Source organism: Lycium barbarum, chromosome 4, assembly GCF_019175385.1.
Source record: "Lycium barbarum isolate Lr01 chromosome 4, ASM1917538v2, whole genome shotgun sequence".
Taxonomy (NCBI): Eukaryota; Viridiplantae; Streptophyta; class Magnoliopsida; order Solanales; family Solanaceae; genus Lycium; species Lycium barbarum.
Genome location: NC_083340.1, coordinates 129,919,696 through 129,942,653, shown reverse-complemented (window position 1 = coordinate 129,942,653; position 22,958 = coordinate 129,919,696). Strand labels below are relative to the sequence as shown.

Sequence of the window (22,958 nt, the reverse complement as noted above, 5' to 3'; positions counted from 1 at the left end):
CTTTACCTTCATCATGGTTGGAGGATATCCAAGAGAAAAAGCTCTGATTTTCTAAAGAAACTCATTTATAAAAGGAAGTACCAATTATTTCACTACCAATACTGCTTTTTCTTTCCCCACTATACTCTCTTGATTCACCAATATTGATGGATCTCTTATTTACCAAAAGAAGATATATAAAATCAAGGTATTGGTGTACTATTTGCAAGTATTAACTTTAAGATACAAAAATTATCCTCTATGGTAAAATTCATGACCTTATACCTTATATCCCTCAGGCATCTGTGCAATTTTTCAAAAGAACACTCCAATTTATCCCATTAATGAAATTAGAGCTCCTTGGTGAGCATTAAGTGTGACCATGAGCGTCCAATTTGTAACCAAAACATCTATATATTGCAAAGCAAACCTCATCTCGCCCCCTGATTGTGATTTGATAGCGTCCCACTTCTGCCTTCAAACTCCTTCATTATTTACAGAACTGACAAATATTAGCGACAAATAGCATTTGATGCCTTGAATGAGTATACCTAAAAATGGAACATACAAGATATGTTGGATAAGATAACCAATCATTGCCTCAGAATGCAATTTTGTTCTATACTTCTATAAACAATTATAGGATTTCCTGCAAACACTCAATTAATAAAATAACAGGTGTACTCGAGGATAATCATAATTTGATACTAAAATATTGCAATCTCAATGTTTGAGTTACTTCATTGATCAATCCAAGCTTCAACGATGGTCAAATGTCTATTACCAGAACTTCTTTTCTTAAAAAAAATAAAAAAATTCCCTGCATTTATTCATCTATCAGCAAAGTTACACTTTGATCCGAGGGAGTTTACAAACAGTGATTTACTTCTCCCTACTTAGCTTTGGTGATTCTATCATCCTATTTGAGATGAGGTAAATGTAAAAAAGATGACTTGTCTATTACCAGAACTGAAGGGTGATATTGGCACAATCTACATCCTTCTGCTCAACCTGAAAGTCGAGAAGCAAGCTTATGGTTCCTTCAGTTGTAATATCCTCGAAATGTTATATTTAAGGATCCTTCATGTCTTTGTGTCAATTACACATCGCCTTCCTCCAGTTGCTCATTTTGAAAAATTCTGATGCAGAAACAAATGTGAATATACTACAATAAGAAAGTAGTCAATAAGGTACTCTGGTCAACTATATTAGGTCAACCTCAGGAGATTCTCCTAGACAGTGCGACATAAGAGGATATTCTCGGGCGAATGACGTTGCTAACTGCTTCACTGAGACTGGCGTACAGATGGCTAAACTATATATGAAGCTTTTCTTGCATTGTCATAACTGAACGTGCCTCCCGAAAAGGCCTCTATCAGCGCATACATTACATGGTGACTAATAAGACTTATATAGGTAAATTGCCAGCATATAAAGAGTCAGGGAAATTAGATCTCACGTCAGTCGTTTTTAAAATTTTATGTGACCCAAAAGAAAGCCTAAATTTCGTCGAGAAAACTGTGCAGGCGAAAGATATCTTGATTTCTTACATGTGCAGCTAAAACGTCTAAGTATTCCACCTTTAAAATAAACTTCCACAACCTAAAATAATTCATTCATCTTAGCATATGTATTGTAAATTGTAATAGGATCGTGCCATGCATGAAACTCCTCCAACCGAAAAACACTACTTATTATTATATCTTGTCCTCGAATTAAATATTTAATTTGACAAACTATGTCTGAAAACTAAACTTCTAAACAGAATACCATTTTGAAAGACAATAAATTCAGAAACACACATTATCAAGAATAGTATAGTGAATTAGGATCAACGGCCAATTCATTAAGCAGACCGGTGGTAACACCCTTGATAATACCACCAGAAACCTTTTGAGACACAACCACGAGGTGAAATGATCGGTGTTTGAGCCAATAACTCAGCTTCTTCAACCTAGCAATGATATTTTTAAAAATGACTTGATTCTTGATGCCCATTTCTCTTTATGACATATATATGTTTTCCTTTTACTGGGGAATTTTGTTGAACAGTATCGAAGGGGTAGAAGTGTCAACAAACTGAGACGACTATACTACAGCCCGAACCACTGTATTGCGATCTGCAAGATCGGTAATCTCAAGATCCATGCAAAGTCAGATATAATTCAGAGAATTCGATAATCAAATGTGGAAAAATTCTATGAAGTGATATGCTGGTAACTTTTTCAACAACCACAAGAAGTACATATATTTCCAAACACCCAATCGAAGTAAGAAAAAGAGAAATTCTAGAGCGAAAAACATAATGAACAGAAGGTTGGCTCACCGTCAAATCCAACAAAGGAACATATCTCGCAGTTACATTCCATTTCAAATTTATCTACAAGAAAAAAGTATACATCAGAGCTACCAAGTAGAGCGAATAAACTAAAGAGCCCCTAGACTTGACCAACTTATATTACATAGTGCTTTTAGTTATAAATGCCATAAAAGTACATACCCTGAGCTGCTGAGAGAGAGTTTTCAATCACGTAAATTGGTAAAAGAGACACATAACATTTCAAACTACAGGGCCCGATATAAGTTTTGCACTGTGGTTTTAGTCTTAATGCCATAAAAGTACATACCTGAGCTCTTGAATAATTGAACTTGATGCTTTGCTATATCACGTTCTGCTGCACAGAGAAATTGCAGCGTTAGGTACCGAAAACACCAATTCCTACAATGAGTTATCCACCCTTGTATTCCTAAATTCAATCAAATGTTGATACACAAAACTATAACTATTTAACATTCACAAGGATCTCATCATTTAATTTACGACATAGTATATATTAATCTTCTTTCCTGTCATGAGATGTGCATGTAGCCATCGAACTATCATACGCCACCAGTTTTAATTTGTAAAATTTTGACTATTAAAATATAGATATATCATGGCATGAAAAGAGAAAATCGTCAACTGTGTATGTTTATCATGTAGATAGCTTTTTGTATTAAACCAAAGTTTACATTTTCCTTAATAGCTTTCCAACTATAGTAACATCATTTTAATGTATGTATGAACGCGGAATATTAATGAATGCGAGTACCTAAACCAAATGCAATAATATTTTCTTCATCCATGAGACTTAAGGTAACTATGTTGACAACCTTCTAATTTCTTGATTCAAAGTGATAATGAACATGCATATCTTTATGGGTTCTTCTGTCCAACATGGATTACTTCACAAGTTAATAATGTCATCGCAAAACCAGTAGAGAGTCAAGACTAAAAGCCTAACAGAATATATAAGTTCAGATTCACCTTTTGCAGACATATCATCAAGCACCTTGGGTGCATAGTCCACTTCTAATTAGTTGTTGGTAAGAAAGGAAAAATCATCAAAAAGACATACTGCATATCCGGACAATAACTAACAGACGCATAAAATTTATGGCAAGACATTATCAAAAAGATTACGGAGCAAACATATACACACAATTATAAATAGCAAATAAAAATTTCACAAAACAACTAACAGAGTAAAGACTCAAAAAAAAAAAAAAACACATGCCCGGTACACTCAGACAAAACAGGGACAAACTCTTAAAAAATTAGTCTCAAAAACACATGCAGTACACTATACTCACACACCCAAGAACATACAGATCAACACTCCCGTTCAAACAAACAAACAAACAAACAAAAAAAAAAAAAACTAAGCAAAAAGAAAAGAGGAAGAGGACTACAACTCACCAGAAAGAGAGATAAATAGATAAACATAAAAAGAAATCAATAGATTTAAAACACAAAAATTGAATAAAAAGAAAGGAGAGATGAAGAAGAACCCACCGGCGAGAGAAAAGTAGCAAGTAAATGCAGATTCCCATTCCAAAACGTAAAAAGTATAGGTTTCTAATTAATTTCTGAAACAAAAATTGGCAATAACAAGATCATACATACTACTTCCGGCTTCAGAAAACCCCATGGTTCCATTAACCATAAAGGTAGAGAACTTCTGAAAGAGGGTAACGTTTAATTTGCGTTTAGACTCCAAATGCTAAATATGCTAAGATTACCAATCGGGTTCTTCAATGATAGTCACATTGTTCATTACCACAAACTCCTCATCCTCCAAAAACTCGAAGCAAGCGAATGCTTCCGTAAATATGGCAGAGGAAACAAAATCAAGAACGCATGAAATAGTTAACTAAAGAGAAAAGTACAATAGATGACTGGCAAAACCAAACATGAAATAACAAAAGCGATTAGAATGAGCATACCCCAAATAATTCCGGCCACAAGAACGAACTGATTAAAATCCCTTTTCCATATAATCTTCATTGGGGAAGCTTGGTATTATTTCTTACTTGCAAGGAAGCCTTCCTTACTATCTGAATTTCTTATTCAATTTTAAGAGTAATACAGAGACTACCACTACAATGCAAGACATCCTTTATCACAGTTATACAAATTGCCAGTTCAAAATTGACACAAAGCACTACAATTTTAGTGCCACAATGCAAGACACTCTTCGCCATAATTGCACTGATTTCCAATTCAGTTTCAACGGTGATGGAGGTACCATCGGAATGCAGGACACCCCTTTATCATACTTATGAGACACGGAGAATAAATTTCTCTATATAACTAACAATTTTGAAGAATTCAAAATCATTTAACTAACTGAATAGTGTCAAATATTTAGGACATTTCAAGATGGAAAGTGTATCATATAAATTGGACAGAGTATGTTTATTCACCTCCCATAATCCTTCATCGCGTATCATCAAGATACATTTATCGAATCCCATATGTTAAAGAAGCTCACTTCCATAAAAAAAAATAAAAAATGAGCGGATGATATAAATCCAGATTGAAGTTGCCCTGTCAAAAGAGAGAAATACAAAAATTCTGATTTAGGCATACTATCAAACACCCTCGTCGCGCATCAAATTTCTTAGTTTGACATAATGAATCTAGTAAGTGAACTTTCTACCGAAGAACAATGATTACCTCAAGCAAACTGATTTTTCATCCTTGTAAGGAAAAACCTGGGGTTGAGAATTGAGATATCACCTAAATATCGGAATTTGACACGTATCAACAATTAGAAAGAAAAACTTGATACTTTAAATAATCTCGAAGACGGACTAATTTTGTCGTACTCATTTTATAGCGAGAATACTGACAAATTGCTATTAGCGGATTTCGATCAGTAATTTTCTCAAGCAATTAAGCCGTTAGAGAATTAATCAAAACACGCATTGAGTATCTATTTCTAGATATGCATGTGACGATGGGAAGAAAATACTGACAGACATGTAAGAATCTAACAAAATTTTACCCAGAAACATGTGCAATAAGAAAAGATTAATTGGCAAGAAAACTTACGACAACTGGAGCTTAGACCAGAAACATTAGACGAAGCGAATAGCCTTTGCAAGATAGCCACAACATGAATAATCTCTGAAAGGATCCAGTGATGGAAACTCTGATTTAGGAGAGAAGACGGTGGATGGAGAATTCATTTCAGTCATCAATTCACTCTTGCCTGTGCATTAAATTAATATTGCTCACTGTAATGGATGAATGTGCCACATACTATATCCTGGTATCTGAGATTGAAGAAGCTACCGAAAAAATTTCAAAGAAAATTAAAAAGGAAAGTTGTGGTCCGGTTCACTATGGAAGACATAGCGATGGCAAAGAGGTTCAGTAAAGAAAGTGTCTAAACACCTATGACCTATTCAACATCTCAACCAATCAAAGCTTCCATAAAAGAAGACAATACAATGTTTGGTTCAATTCATCTGCTACAACTTTCAAATTTAAATCTCTCTTTTTACCTTCTTATAAAAGTGTGATTTATAAAACGTTCCATTATAGGATAGTACCTTTTCAGTAGTATTCTACTGGTTCCCTTTCCCCCCAACCCCTCCATGGCCAACATGGATTAAAAGAATTCCTCTGTTAGTATTAAATATTAGTCATCCCTAAGCAAACATAGATATGCTTGTATTAGTAATCTATAAATTTCAGAGATCCTACGTTTCAATAATGCACACTATAACAGATTGTACACTATTGAAACATAGACTACACTGCTAAACATCATAGATTGTACACTAATACACTAACAAAAAATATACTACACTGCTAAATATCACAGCAAGGATTCAAACTTCTATGCATCAAATGTGCAAATAAAGACATAAGAATATTGCAGGATCTACTCCAACTCCAGAATATCCTCCAGCTTTTTCTTAGCCTTTTTTACCTCCTGAATCAGACCTTTATCCAAAGAATCCCTATTTCATTGCTTTCCTATAACTGTCTTTAAAATTTATCTTAGCTTTTACAATTGTCGAATTTAATTATCAACTTCAGGCTTTTAATTTCTCACTTTTATTCCCCGAGAATGAGGCAAAATCATTTGTTCTGATATTTCTGCACAAACAAATGTCGAGAATTGCTAAGAGATAAACACTACCTTATATATTTTTTAACTATATTTGAACAACCTCCCTGTTGAACAAATTGAAGTCTTTTCTGGGTGGAGTCACAATTAACATCTAGACAAATATGCTTTTAATTTACATGTCGAGGGATTAGAAAGAATACTTGAGATTGAATCTATTTCTAGCAATCTACTGAATTAGGTCATCAAATGTTGAAAGCATGAAAAGAAAATGGCAATTGTTCGTCAACCCAGAGTGAGAAACAGATGTTTTTCTTGCCTTCAAAGTCTGTAAACTCTGAAGTTTGAATATTTTCATCTGAAATTATTGAGCAGATGTAGATGTTCAAGAAAGTCAAAGAACGTGACAGTATCTCTAGTCCATTTTTTCAGTTTTTAATAGTGAGCTAAAGTTTATGCTGAAGTACAACATGACTCCTAAGAAGTGATAAAGTTTGTGGTTTATATGAATGAAAGGAATGAGTACATAATTACTAACATAAGAGAAACCTCAAACACCAGATCTTTCACTTGCTTCGACAATTTCATTTAGCATACACCTTTTTAACAATGATTAAAAGAGATTCACTTTAACTTTAATTCATGATGTCTTTCTTCCGCAACCAAAAAGCGATATCCATTGTGTTGTGACTTTGTGAATAGTTTAACTTTTTAATTCCATCAACAATAGATTTAGCTTTTGGACTGGTATAATTTAATAAGGCAAACTACAAATTCCATTGTTCAGTAGAAACAGCTGCGTACATCTTACCCTCCCCAGACCCCACTATTGTGGGATTACACTGGGTAGTGACCAACCAACACCAACAGTAGAAAAATAGAAGTAAATAATTCAAAACCTTAGTGTACTCCATATACTCAGAGTTTGACATTGGAAATTTCATTATTAGGAAAATATCTAAGACAGGGAAAAGAAATGTTCAACCCCAGCAATTAATATCATTAACCGTATGTAACTTTATATTTTTCACGTGGAATGTTTAAAACTCAAGAGCGAGTGATATGAACATGATCACAGTATATTCAGTCCTCATCAACTTGTTCCTAATTACCAAGCTTAAAGAAAAATGTGTTACACTTTTAACTTTTTAAGATATCTAAGCTTAAAGAAAAATGTGTTACCGTTTGAATTTCCTAAGATAGCCAAACAATCTTTCTTCTTTCTTCTTCTAGGCAACCATCATGCAACCTCCAAACTGATAAAACTCAATGAGTTCACTCACTTATATTGTTTCTCATCTACAATCTCAAAAGAGTGTAATGCTTACTCTTGTAGTTCAATAACTTCCTTTTATCGTTAGGCATTTATTTTGCAAGCGTTTCATTGTGATCTTAACATTTGATTTATTCCTAAAATACACACATCTATACCCGTACTTATAACATCCATGAAAAATAAAGAACAACCATTTAGCATTATAACTAAGTATATAACATCAGAAAAAGAGTGCCTAAATTACCTCTTACTGTCGAGGCAATGTACTTTTCTCCATATCTTGATCAACAACTTCCACTATCAAGAACCTGTGAAATTAATATTTTGTGACCATTATTTTTCAAATAAATGAGTCACAAATACTCGACATAGAAATCAATAACAAGAACGTGACTCTTCCGAAGCCAGAAACAAAGAAATTTCTAAGCACTGTTAATTTCATCCAGCAAGAAATCAGCGGTTTACCAGAAAATTTGACTAAATAAATACTAAGTTATCTCCTTTCTATGAGCTGAGTTCACAAGAAAGAAGAATGGTTTCATCATACACGTCTAGAAGGATCAATTGCAATATTTTGAGGCTTGAATATGCATTTCTAATGGGGCAAAGAGAAGGAGACCACGCCATTGCTGCAAAAGAACCTGTTGCAAGTGATAGAGAACCCTCAAATCACATACAATCCAAGGTTTGCCAAGCCAAATAACGGAATCTACTAATTTAGGAAGTGTCTACCGCTACAAATTTATACATGCATGATTGAGAAAAAGGAGATTCCTGCTTCTCTGTAGCAAAGAAACTGAAAAATCAATGCTGAAACTTCAAAAAAAGACCAAAAGATAATAACATAATATACCAGAAGAAAAGAGTGGATAAAAAGGAAAGAGAAAGAAAGAAGATGAAGAACCAAACCTGACAGAGAAACAATTAGCAGAGAATGAGAGAGATGAAAAGGAAAGTGACAAAATGAAGAAAGGGAAGATGAATCGCTTGACACCTGTTTGAAATAATTACACGTGGAGGGTGGCTTTATCAGCAGAGTGGAGGAAGTGAATCTAAGAATCAAAATACCAAAATACCCTCAAGAAACAAAAATACACCCTTCGTTGTCCCACAAAAGCTTCACTTATTATTGTTACTAGATGGTCCGTGCCCGTGCTGAGCACGGGCTTATGCCTAACATCGTCGTTCAAAAGAGGTCCGACCATGAGAAAAAAATTTCATACATGTTTTAGTTATCTAGTAGGATTATACCCCAAATAAAAAAAGCAATACCATCAAGCTGACTAATTATTAACGTAAAAGCGATTATATTATATATATTCCTTTTGAGAAACAATGTTGTACACTCACATTCCTAAGATTGATCCCATGAGAATGAGGAATCAATAAACATTTGATTGTTCATGTTCATGCTGGTGGTCCCACTATACAAAAGGATTAAAGGATTCTACAATTGCATGAAGTCCATAGTCATTAGCTTTAAAAGATTAAAACTCTTTCAAAAAGATTAATCAGAATACTTGGTTCGAAAGGAATATGGTCATGATTTGGTCAGAGCCAGCTCTCACCAAGTTTTTCTGCAGAAATAACAACCAAGAAGATGCCATTACATCATACAATTTAAGAAACTCAAGTGTAACAAGTCGGTATATTTGCTTTTAGAATGCACTAAAAAGCACGAAAGCATGCAGTAAAGCTCTGCTCCATTGGTTACCCAGTAGCCAGTACCTCAATCTTATATTTTGACCCAAAAGAATTGAAGTTTATTGAAAGAAGAATACACTCTAGAAAAAAAACTTAACTTCCAAGTTCCAACTGCTCAAATAATATCTTTAAGAACAGGCAAACAACAATCCATTTTAAAGGATACATGGTTAAAACAATAAATTGGGTACCCATTGGAGAGCATGATACTTGTCCTATGAAATTGCTTCTTTCACTTGTACACATTTAGCTAGAATTGACTCATGCTTAAGAAATGAATTAGTCTTTCGATAATAATTCGAGTAATGTAATTTCTAAAAATCGTATATATTGAATAACTGAACAAGGGGTGGGTGGAACACTAAAAAGGGCAGCCCGGTGCACTAAGCTCCCGCTATGCGCGGGGTCCGGGGAAGGGACGGACCACAAGGGTCTATTGTACGCAGCCTTACCTTGCATTTCTGCAAGAGGTTGTTTCCACGGCTCGAACCCGTGACCTCCTGGTCACATGGCAGCAACTGTAATGATACATTGTACAAAAAGCTATCTGAACTGTACTTGAATCTTAGGCCTTTTTCAATAGATGTTGCATTCCTTTGCCCTTCTATTATGAGTCCAAATACCAATGTTAAAATCTACTTTATTGTTTATTGCAAGGAACTCTTAAAGTTTAAATCAAGAACCACATAGGGAATTTACAATAAGGAATTATTGGCTTCTATAGGCTAACAACTAATGACGTTATTGTTATAAGTCCTGCAAACTCTAAAGGGAAGTTCCTGCAATAGCGTGAAGGTGCACACATTTTTTCTGTATCATATTCCTTTTACCATGTTGGTATTAGAAGCAACTGTCAGTAATTTGATAGCTGCAATTTCTGCTTAAATATCTTAAAATATCTCATTTGCCACATTCACTCCAGCCCTGGGTTTCGGAGATTCCATTTTAATCCAGTATAAGCCTATTGGTATTATTTTGTTGTTGGATAAGGTAAGGTTTTATAAGCCTATTGGTTTAACAACAGTGCGGCATTAGTAATGCGATCATAATTAAATACTCTCTCAATGTTATCACAAACTACGTACCTCCGTGTAAAACGCAGAATTGAAACCAACATGGAGCAAATATTGACTTTGACGGATTCAACACATGGGTTCTCCTTCTGCAAGCTCTTGTCCTGACCTTCTCAACACGTTAACTGGCATGGTGTTCATCTCACTAAAGCCATGTATGGCTATATTATTTCTTCATGGGTCCTCTTGTCAAGTCGGCTCCCATTTAATTATCTGCCAAAAAGTAGTAATTTGGAACTGAGTCAGTAATTAGCTTTCGATTCATAGTGAATTGACAATACATAATGCATAAAATAATTTTCAATAATTTTCTACTGGAAGTAAGCAATGTACCTTTGGAGTTTCAGCATGATAAATGGTTATTTTGTGGAACAACTGGTAAAATTGGATAAATTAGATCATAAACAACTTTTCAGGGTCCAAAATTGTAACCCCATTATTTTCTCATCAGTAACTTGCGATATAGCTTCTACTCAGGTGTTAAAGTTCTGACACTTGAGCATTCACCATATTGCATCTAAGATTGGGGAAGGCAGCACTTACTTCAGATAGTATACCTAGTCTATCACTTTCAGCTAAGTTAATTAAGGTGTGGCTCATTCCTGGACCTGTAGTAACCTCAACTGATGTTCCCATTGAAGGGGCAAAGCAACAATCTAGACCAAGAGACTGAAAATGAAACACACCCTAAAAATAGATCAGCCCTAACAGATGGAAATAGAAAGTTGCCAAATTACACAGACATTATAGCTGACCTTCATAATATAGTCCAAGATTGGTTCGTGGGTAAAAGTTACCATCTTGATGATTGACATTGTATAGTAACAGATGACAATTCATCATTGCATGACTTAATTTACAACTGAAAAACACATCTCACCTCTGAAATTGCTGAAAGATAGATCAATATGTTGTAGAGAACCTGTCAAAAAAGAAGTTATTAAGAAAATAGTTGATTTAGGCATATTATCGAACACTCTCAATGCATCAATGTGCAACCATATGCATGTGAAATCCAACAAGTTAACGCCGAAATCAAGTTGGAGTGGTTCTCGGGTCCAACAGCAATGTATATCTTCAATATCAATGAGGATAAATTTTTTTTGCCAACAATTAAAAAGTCTATTTCCAAACATGCATGAGCAAATCAATAAAATTCCAAACATGCAATAGCTAACAATAATAAGCAAAAAGAATATCACACCCAACAACATCAAATAAGAAGAGTTTGCAGAAAAAGCACACCAAAACATACAACTCATACTTGGAAAGAGTGAATAGCACAGGAAAAAGCAGAAGAACTTGCTTGCCAAATCCGCCCTCACTGAGCACAGAGATTATTGTGCCCTCCATTGCCATTTCAGAAAAAGAAGAGTCGAGCAAGAGAATATAAGTGATAGAGAGGGCAAATATTCATCATCAACAATTAGCATAAAAATAAGAAACTAACATGAAATAGGAAGGAAAAAACACGGTGTAAATGAGAGAAGAAGAGCAACAAAATACTACTACACACAAGGAAGAAACAAAGTGGGAGCAACAGCCAACAGAAATAGTGGGACACGTGTTTAAACGTTGGAACATGGATGGACTCATTCGTAATTACTATTTTACCCTTCCTCGTACCAAAAGGCTTCACGTTTAAATTAAACATGGCGTAAGCTCAGACTCGATTATAATGTATCTATGTGTATGTAATTATTTTTTTAATATGGGGTCTACTTTTTTTTTTAATATAGTGTTCACTTTTTTTTTTTTTTTTTTAACATGAGTTGGAGGTGGACGACGATACCACCTCCAATGCCCGTGCTACACAAGGGTCCAATATTTTGGATTATAGTGTATCTATGTGTATGTAGCTTTGTTTGGGTAGTGATAAAATATATATACTATGTTCAAAACACGATTAATATAACATTGTAGTTTATGCTCCGTATCCAAAACTTTATTATATTAGTGTTTGCTACAAATGCAAAGTTTGCAAAAATTTATTAATGCTTTTTAAAAGAGAGACTTGTTTAAAACGAAACTATTTTTCTCTCTTTCAGACAAAATAATAGCAATATTTAAGCATCAGTTAATACTTTAAATTTTAATTGGATGAATTTAAAGGTGTAAAATATTCTATTGTTAATGTATATAAATTGGACCTAAATAATACTTATTATTTTTTTTATTAAATTTTGATTTGGATAATTCTAATTCAAATTATTAAATTAATTTTACATGTTTAGAATGAAACAAAGTAGAAATTTGATTTTCTATTTGAACGAAGAATTATTATTTTTTAATTTTTGGTGAATATTCTTGGTTTAGCTCATTTTATTTGTCATGTTGTCTTTTGCACGTTTTTTTAAGGAAACGTCAATTAGAATTATAATTTGACTAATTTACCTTATTTATTATTTGATCTCCATTTAATATTATTTTTGCTTTTACGACATTAATCTCTTTTCACATTTATTAGAGTAAGAATAAAATTTAAAATATAAATATTTTAAGTATATTTATTTTAGTAGACATAACAAATAAATGACATGGCGGAATAACAAATACAATAGTTAAATATCTAGATTAGATCTCAGGCTAATATAAAAAAAGAAAGGAAATTATATGGTTTGACTACTTAACCTTTTGAAGAAAAGCAATAATATGGGATCCACGCTTTTTGCTGTACAATAATTTCATTTTCTCTCACTAATGGGTTAATACGCATGTGGCAATGAATCCACAATTATTGACTTAATGAGAATACTTTGGGAATTACATGAATATTGTTTGATTTTTTAATATGGGGTGCACGTTTTTTTTATATTGCTTGTTTTTTTAATATGGGATCCACTTTTTTTTTTTTTGATATTGCTTAATTTTTTTAATATGAGGTCCACCATTTTTTAATATTTTTTTGATTTTTTTTAACATGGGGTCCACTCTTTTTTTTAATTAACACATGAGTTGGGGACGAACGACGATCCATCTCCCAACCCATGCTTATATATAGTATAAACTAGAAGGGGGCGGGAATACATCAACCTCAGCCCCCATTGGCAGCCAATGCGAACTTAGGGAATGGTGGAGTCATCAATCAAAGAAATAATACCTTCCATAGACTTAAATTGAAGGTTGTCACGGAAATCCCTCTCAAAGTTAAAACTGAAGGGAATAATGTCAGATCCAAGAGAACCCAAGTCTATCATTCGAGTGGTAGAAGAAGACAAAGGTTAGTGACGAACGAAGACCGCCGAAGTGGCCTCTATCTGCTCCCGCATGCTTGCAAGAGTAAGGTCAAAAGATGAAAATGAAGATATGTATGATGAAGACATTGCGAAAGAGGAGGTTTAGAAGGTAACAATGTTGGGTTTGCACAAAAGTGATGAGTGAGAGTGAGGATGGGAAATGTGGGCATGATCACCCGCTTAAATAGCTAGTGAAAATAATCATTAGCCTCGGGGAACGAAGCGGCGTGCCCTGTCAGTGAAGCGTCGATCGGCGTCTCTGAAAGAGTGTCATCGAATGAGTGATTGGGTGCATTAAATACCGACCTAATGAATCCATTGATCAAGGGAAAAGATGCAACGTCTCGATTCCCGTGAAAAGTTTAGGGAAGAGCGAACTCTTCCACTTCCCGGGCTCATGAAATGAAGGGCCCGAAAAATGGGGGACTATCGGTATTGGGTAAAAGATGACACCAAGCGAGTTGGCATATCGAGAGACCACAAGGACTTGGGGACATATTACAGCTGTCTCCCATTTCTGTCAAATCCCGTCACATCCACCCACTCCAGTCAGAGCGCCATAACGCACGTGGGCATGGTGATGTTCGCATAGTCTTGTCATCATGACTTGTAGGGTAGGATAACCTAGTTCGGGTCCATATAAACAAAAGGCTGAGGAAGAAAGAGGGGTAGGCAAGACCTGGGACTTCCCCCACCACTTTGTACTACTGTCACTAGATTATTAATGGAGAGATTCATGGAAGTTAGTTCGGTGGCATTCTTGAAGTCATATTATGTTATTCTTATTCCTTATTCGTCGCGTTTATACTTGCCATTACTCCGAAGCGGACTCACAAATAAGAGTTCTCGGGATTGAATACGACCCACTTATCTTCAAATCCTTAGAAAACAAATCACTAACTGATTTTTTGGTCAAATCCGATTTCACCGGAAAAAAAAATAACTTTCTAAAATAAAAAGTGTTAGTTAAGTGACCGTCACAGAAATTAACTCCAGTCTTTTCCTCTTTGTTTCGCCTAGCTAGTGAACTGTTTTCAATTCTAAAATAGTAAATGTTCAAAACTTTCTTGTTTCGAACAAATTATTTTGGAGAAACTGAATGAGACAATAAAACTAAAATGATTTTCATACATAGGCATTTAAAAGTCGGTGGTTGGTGTAATTAATTAACCTTTATTATAATTTATTGGTTAACCCTCTGCCATTTGTTACTATCTAACAGGTAGAAGACACTTGCTGATGCCAGTTGGAGAATTTGTTGTCACTTTTCTGAGGAGACAGAAGTCCCAAAAGAACTTATGGACGGCTGAACTAGTATGCACCAAATTACTGCAAATTAAGTGACTCATTGTTTGGCATTAAATATGAAGGGGTATCATTGCGTTTGTATTCCTTTTTTCGATCTTCTGGTCTTATTACTACTAGATACCACAGCCCGTGTCAGTACGGGCCCAACATATATTTATAATTTTAGTTTTATGTAATTATAAAAAAAATTAATATATTCTACAATATTTTTTGAAAGTCATGTATATAAAGATAGAAATTTGAGAGCACGGGTTCAATAATTTATGTCATGATATTATTTCTTTGTTTCAGTTTATATGACTTTATTTAAGAAAAAGGCTAATATACACTTTTTAAACTATGCGTTAATCAAATTTGAACCAGAATTTCAAAACTTATTGAATTTTTAACTACTTCTAAATACGAAAACGTCATTTGAACTACCATTCCCTAGGCTAAAACGTGAAACTTTTTATACATAGGGTGGTTGTGTATATTGTGTCATATAACATGGGCATAGATGCGGTATAAGATTTCTATCCTTTTTTTTTTTACTTAACCTATCATAAGTATATACTAATAAATTATTTTGGCTATTATGGTGCATCGTATATAATTAGAAACTTAAGACATTGGAAAATGCCTTTTGAGAATGTAATACCCATCTTAGTTTCTTTTTAGGATATTAAACAGTACTGCAATAAACATCCGAGTAATTTATTTTATCAGTTGTAACAATATTCAATTAATTTGATTATAGAATTACAGTTGGTGAAGTAAGATATCACCGATGGAACTACAAAATGTAATCAGTTGTAATAGTCACTTTTAAAAAATGAAGCTTGATAATAATATATTCTACTTCTGAAAAATTAATCCTTACCTGTACAAAATAAGCTATGGAGATTGGAGGGAGAGATAAGTGTCACAACCCGACTAAGGGCTGTGACGGGTACCCGAGGCTAACCACCGAGCACCGCTCGTACTACTATTCATCATACTCATCCTGCGCTCATTCATTAATCCCATGCTTCTATTTGTAGGGAAATCATTTTCACTTTGAAACATAATTACCTTTATATACACAAGCCCTTTGGTTATCAAAAGAATATGCATAATTGCATATACAAATGGGAAATCGTGAGACCATACTACCCACACATACGTATCTACGAGCCTCTACTAGAGTACTAGACATGTGGACGGGACAGGACCCCGTCGTGCCCAAAACATATATATACACGCAAAATAGTAAATCATAGCACCTACGGGATAATGAAGTGCTCTCAAAATCTGCTGATAGCTCCTACGAGTCTGGATCACCTCCCTGTCTACCTGTGGGCATGAACGCAGCGTCCAAGGAAAAATAAGGACGTCAGTACGAGCATTGTACTGAGATGTAAGGCTTAAATAAAATGAGCATAATAAAGGAATCATAAAAAATAAGGTGAAGACATAACTTGCTTAGCCTTTAAGAGTAAATGCATTTTAAACATATCACATACATCGACCTATCACATATATAGTCCTCATTTACCCGCGTCCGGGTACCATCATATGCCGCCCACTAGTGGTGGTCATGTCCGGCCTTCTAGGCGCGGTGGAATCACAAGCAACCCGCATTAGAGGTGACATGTTCGGCCATTTAGGTACGGTGTACTCATAAGCAGCCCGCATTAGCGGTGACATGTCCGGCCATTCGGGCACGGTGGAATCATATCATCATGTGCAAAGTCAGATATAATTCAGAGAATTCGATAATCAAATGTGGAAAAATTCTATGAAGTGATATGCTGGTAACTTTTTCAACAACCACAAGAAGTACATATATTTCCAAACACCCAATTGAAGTAAGAAAAAGAGTTAAATTCTAGAGCGAAAAACATAATGAACAGAAGGTTGTCTCACCGTCAAATCCAACAAAGGAACATATCTCGCAGTTACATTCCATTTCAAATTTATCTACAAGAAAAAAGTATACATCAGAGCTACCAAGTAAAGCGAATAAACTAAAGAGCCCCTAGACTTGACCAACTTATATTACATCGTGCTTTTAGTTATAAATGCCATAAAAGTACATACCCTGAGCTGCTGAGAGAGAAAGTTTTCAATCACGTAAATTGGTAAAAGAGACACATAACATTTCAAACTACAGGGCCCGATATAAGTTTTGCACTGTGTTTTTAGTCTTAATGCCATAAAAGTACATACCTGAGCTCTTGAATAATTGAACTTGATGCTTTGCTATATCACGTTCTGCTGCACAGAGAAATTGCGGCGTTAGGTACCGAAAACACCAATTCCCACAATGAGTTATCCACCCTTGTATTCCTAAATTCAATCAAATGTTGATACACAAAACTATAACTATTTAACATTCACAAGGATCTCATCATTTAATTTACGACATAGTATATATTAATCTTTTTTCCTGTCATGAGATGTGCATGTAGCCATCGAACTATCATACGCCACCAGTTTTAATTTGTAAAATTTTGACTATTAAAATATAGATATATCATGGCATGAAAAGAGCAAATCGTCAACTGTGTATGTTTATCATGTAGATAGCTTTTTGTATTAAATCAAAGTTTACATTTTCCCTAATAGCTTTCCAACTAATCTACCTTCAAGGAAGTTCGTACTAAAATTAGCTAATCAAAGACATACTTATGCTTAACTAAAACTAACGAAAATCGGGTAATATCCTCCTTTATTTCGATGACTTCCTCCACATAATAATAATAGTAATAATAATAATAATAACTCCCAATATCACAACAACACCCACCATATCTTAATCAACAACTTCATCAAGCTAGACATTATCAATCCTAAACATTCCCTATCACTCCTTTATAACCCTAGCTATGGCACCATCCCGTGTCCATCCTCATACAATGCTTCTACAACATCTTTACTACTATTCATAGCAAGATTGCACTCATTACATATCAAGAACTATGATTCAAGTCAAGTCATGATTTAAAAAGAATCTTTATTTTCCATATTTTCACCTCATGTCCCCTTTCTTTCCACAATCCAAGTCTTCCAACCCCTCAATAGTTTAAATAACATGGAAGAATCATAAAACTTACCTTAATCACTTGGAATAAGCCTTGAGTTACTCTACTTCATTAGAATGAAATCTTCCACTTGTATGTCATAGGAATTCTTACCCTTCACAAACCCTAATAGGCTTCCTAGTATATGAATCTCTTAAATCTTGGCTTTTGCTCTTGATTTCTTGGTATAGATTGTTGTAGAATTAGAGAGAGAGTTTTAGAGGGTTCTAGAGAGATATAGGGTCTGTTCTTGGGAGAAATAATGAATTAAAATGTGGGAGCTTATATTTATACCCAGTGCTGGAAACTTCCAGATCGGCGGGTCGACGAGCAGGGTCGACGACTCGTCGACATGTCGACGGCTCATCGACGTGCGCCGTCGATTCTCCGCCCGAGATGCCTGATTGCAGAACCTCATCGACGGTGCCAGGCGACGGCTCGTCGACGTGTCGACTGTCCGTCCCTTGGGCCGTCGACGCTGACTGGTGTCAGCAGTTTCCTGAACTGCTTCGTTTTGCTCCGATTCGATTCGTTTCACTTCTAATTCCCTCGAAATGTCAAGAATACATACTTATACACCTGTACACATACCAAACAAAATATCTCATGACCAAAACTCTGGTGCGGATTATCGTACCGAAGGTATACACCACTAATAAGCCGAAATCTCCTTGAAATAAAATGGGAGGTGTAACAATAAGTAAGAGACTGCCACATTAAAGTTTAATGGGGGCCACTTTTTTGGACAGTCATTCAAAAATGCTGCAAATGCAGCGCGTGGTATAAAAATTCAACTGAATGAATCCACCATTATTGACTTAATGGGGAATACTTTGAGAATTACATGGATATTGCTTGATTTTTTAATATGGAGTCCATGTTTTTTTTTTTTTGATATTGCTTATTTTATAATATGGGGTCCACTTTTTTTTTTATATTGCTTGATTTTTTAACATGGGGTCCACTATTTTTTTTTTATATGAGTTGGAGGTGGACGACGAAACCACCTCCAAACTCATGCTTCTAATATAGTATAACGAGATGCAATTTTTACTACTGAAAAGCGAATAAAGAAAATATAAATATTAACATAATATGCTTCATACTATTTTACATTCATTTGTGAAACAAAGTTTGTACAGGAGCTTGTTAGAAAGGCAAAAACAAAGAGATTGTAGTGGCTAAATTATATGTATGAGATATGTTGCAATAGCCTGGATTATGAATATTGGCAGCTGATTTCTGAAATCTGAAAAAAGAAATGAAATCAAATGAAACACCAGCATACCATATCAACTAAAAACCTAAATTCTTTGGTCACAAATAGTTAATCTGAAATTAAGCATTAAACAAATATGATACACTTAAAATCCTTTATAATAGCAGATAGCTTCATCACAAGCAAGGAGGAAAGGCCTCTTATGAGAAGGCTATGTGTAGCCTCTGCTTCATACATGAGAGAATCTTAACACCAAGTTGTTGACACAAATAAGTTCCATTATGTGAGGTACGTTCTGGTTCAAATTGTTGCTTTAATCAGTACCTCCTAAGAGAGTAGTAAGTTCTTCAAAGGTTCAAAACTATGGAAGTATACTTATTTGAGAAATAATTCTTCACAAGAAGTAGCAATATAACATCTCATTTCCATAGGACTAAATTTAGCAAACAACAGAAGTTCTTTAATCACTACATGAAGAAACCACTGTTATCAAAATAATAGTAGTGATGATAATAACGAAACTCAACCCTTTCATATATTTCTTCATAGGGTAAAACATTCTGCTAACAAAACTAAGCAATTCACCTGTAGTGAAGCTGCGAATCTAAGAGTTCTATGCAAAATGCCTGGATTTACCACTCAAATTCTATAAAAGGGGCAACTATTACACTTTTATCTGCTTGAGAGCATGATAATGCAAGTGCCTAAATTTCTCGGACTCTCCAAAAATGAGGCCACATCCATGTCGGATCCTTAAAAAATACACTACTTTTGGAAGATCCGACACGCACTCGTCGATATTTTTTAAGAGTCCGAGCAACATAGGCAAGTGCACAACATTACTATAAAGTAAGATGCGACGTGGTAAAGTTGGAGCTAATTTTTCTTAAGAAACACATAATGAAATTGCAACCAACAAATAAACTTTTCTCTGTCTGTTTTAACGTGGTAATCTCATTTCCATTGCAGCAGGCAGGAAGAGCCACAAACTGCTCTACTTCATTCTTGAGCATTTCTAGCTTTTTTGTTTTGTCACGCCCCAAAACCCACCCTAGACGTGACCGGCATCCGACGTCATGAATAACATCGGAAGAACCTAAACAACACAACAATAATACTTGAACCCGCCAGGTTCAACATTCGCCTCCAACAATTTATAAATTAAATGTAACAAATCATGAATACATGAACTAAATCAGCGAAAGTCTTTAATATCATAAAAGTTAATCAAAACGTGACAACGCCCAAGAGTTAACAAAACTCAACAACTACCCACAAGAATGTATACTATGGAGCTTCTAGGATAAAGAGGTAATAGTTTGACTCATCGGGACGCAGCCCGAAAACTAATAATAAATGAACAAAATAATAGGGTGTCCCACGAATGAACGTGTGGGTTCACCAAATCAGCAGCAACAGCAAGTACTTCCTAAGCGCCTGAAGTATCAAGAACCTGCTCTCCTCCATTACCTAACATACCATCAAAAACAACAATGGTATGCTTGAGTACTTCGTACTCAGTGAGTGCCTCGGGGACGATAAGTAATATAAAAATAAAATATAATAATACATAAAGAATCAGTTCTGAAAAGACGGTATAAAAACTGTCATTCCATTTTATGATTCTTAATATCATTTGTTAAACATTTTATAAAGTCATTTCAACATCTCGGTTTCAATTATGCTTTAAATCGATCAGGCATAAATACCAGTTCCATAATAACGATGGATATTACAATCGCCCATATAGGCCCAACTCAATATCAACAACACTGCGTAATACACCGGAATATGGATTCACGGTGGCTACTCTTCCTCCCGAATAGCAAGGCACACTGCGCAATACACCGGAATATGGATTCGCGGTGGCTAATCTTCCTCCCGAATAGCAAGGCAATTAATACACCCTAGGTAGCGAACCCGGAAGTGGCCACTCTTCCCCCCGAATGGCAAGGAAATTAATACACTAGGATCCATAGTGGCTACTCTTCCTCCCGAATAGCAAGGCAAACACAACAACAAAGTCCATGGCATAGAAGCCGATTCACAATTTGTCTCAAAGTAGTCACACCATCAATAACATTAAAGTTCATTATGCATATCGAAAGAATAAGTCATTCCAATCAATGTTTTGAAAACGTACACCTTTTTACAAAGATTTCCATGTCCCAATTCACCAATGAGAATGTCATTACCAACTCTTAACTATCATTACTAAGCATCTCTCATAGGGGAAAATATTCATCATATCTTATACATATATAGGGTTTGTTACAATCTAGGTTTAATGTGGGTTCGTCCCCTCACACACATTAACCACCATTTAGACATGAATTAGAGTTCAAGAAACATGAAAAGATTGCTTTTCCTTTCATTCATTAAAGAATCTTGAATAAAATTTATACTTCCAACAATAGTTTCAAAAAGTGATTTTCATTCAAAATAGGTTTTTAAAAGAGAGACATACCTTAATTTGTTAAACAAGGTTTAACAAATCACTTTTCTAATGAAGAACACCCAAACCCTAGCTTGAATCACTTTGAGAAGAATTATGTTGCAAACCCTAGGTTTTGATCACAAAAATCATGTTAAGAATCATGGTTTTGATGTTAGAATGATTTAGTAATGTTAAGGATGCCCTTAGCTTTGATTTGAAGACTTGGGGGAATGATTTTCGTCCTTAGGGTTGTTTAGGAAGTGGAGGAATAAACAAAACAAGGGTCTTATTTATATTTTTCTGGTGAAAACGGGCCAAAGGACGCCTCTGAAGGACGGACCGTCCTTTGGACCGTTCCTTAGTGGAAATTTCCAGAGATTTTCTGGAAATTTTTGAGACGTTACAGTTCATGTTACGGCCCGTAACACGTGTTACGGCCCGTAACGTCTCACCGTAACACAGGCAAAATTTCCAGTGAAGACAGATTTCAATAAAACGGGCATAACTTTTTGTATGCAGCTTTGTTTGGGCCGGGCGACCTACCGTTGGAAAGCTATTTCAAAGATCTACAACGTTAATCAAGGAAGTTTTTCCAAATTCGCAACACATTTTCATGAAAATCGCCCAGAAGACAGACCTACCAAAACTTAGGCGAATTTAAGAGCCCTTAAGAACTTCACTAGTTGGTTTGACTTCAAAACGACCATCCTCCACCCGAATTCATCAAGAATGGATTCATATAGATAAAATATCATCTTAACACTAGATTTTTATATATTCACACCTAGTTCAAGTTTACGGGGTGTTACATGTTTCCCACGTGATGAACAGGTGGTAACTTCCTCCTACTTAATGAAGCTGACAATATGAGTTTAACAGTGTAGAATGTCAGGATTTACCATTCAAGATCTATAACAAGGACAACTGTTATGATTCTCTGAACTTATAAAAATGATCAACTGAAGGTGGAAAAAAAAAAAGAAGTTGCTTGAATGACATCAGAGGTCTCTAAAATTAGTTGACAAAAGGAAAACATATATAGAATCTTACAAAGGACGTGATTTAAAATAACTACGAAAAATCATTGCACCAAAAAATGACTCAATTCAGAAGAGATATAAGGAAGTAACTTTAAACCTATTTAACATTCGTCGTTAGCGACATTTGGGAACCCCTGTGAGCAACCACCATAAACCATTGAGACACAAGAACAAGATCACTGGAAACAAAAAGAAACCCATAGCTAAACTTCATTAGCCTAGTAATGGTAATACCAGG

General features: G+C 35.0%; 3 long non-coding RNA genes across 8 annotated transcripts in view; all 3 read right to left on the bottom strand.

The window, feature by feature from the left end:
• Nucleotides 1-2,661: 2,661 nt before the first annotated feature.
• On the bottom strand, nt 2,662-8,384 carry LOC132636455 (uncharacterized). The gene is made up of 5 exons (XR_009581280.1): nt 7,904-8,384; nt 5,357-5,516; nt 4,979-5,041; nt 4,726-4,849; nt 2,662-3,331 (listed from the first exon to the last, which is right to left on the bottom strand). It is a non-coding gene; the product is annotated as an uncharacterized LOC132636455 (long non-coding RNA).
• Nucleotides 8,385-16,692: 8,308 nt separating this feature from the next.
• Nucleotides 16,693-18,347, bottom strand: LOC132636456 (uncharacterized). 2 transcript variants are annotated; one of them, XR_009581281.1, is made up of 3 exons: nt 18,058-18,347; nt 17,171-17,218; nt 16,693-16,921 (listed from the first exon to the last, which is right to left on the bottom strand). It is a non-coding gene; the product is annotated as an uncharacterized LOC132636456 (long non-coding RNA). The 2 variants fall into 2 exon arrangements; XR_009581282.1 differs by having other exon boundaries at nt 17,171-17,215.
• Nucleotides 18,348-20,440: 2,093 nt separating this feature from the next.
• The window catches only part of LOC132636453 (uncharacterized), a 7,352-nt gene continuing 4,834 nt past the window's right edge, over nt 20,441-22,958 (bottom strand). For 3 of the 5 annotated variants that reach the window (XR_009581276.1, XR_009581272.1, XR_009581273.1), the window contains 2 exons: nt 22,818-22,899; nt 20,441-20,713 (listed from right to left, as the gene is read on the bottom strand). This is a non-coding gene — a long non-coding RNA (uncharacterized LOC132636453). Of the gene's footprint in view, nt 20,714-21,710; nt 21,807-22,817; nt 22,900-22,958 lie in introns of all 5 variants that reach the window. The other 2 variants (XR_009581275.1, XR_009581274.1) reach the window with 2 other exon arrangements.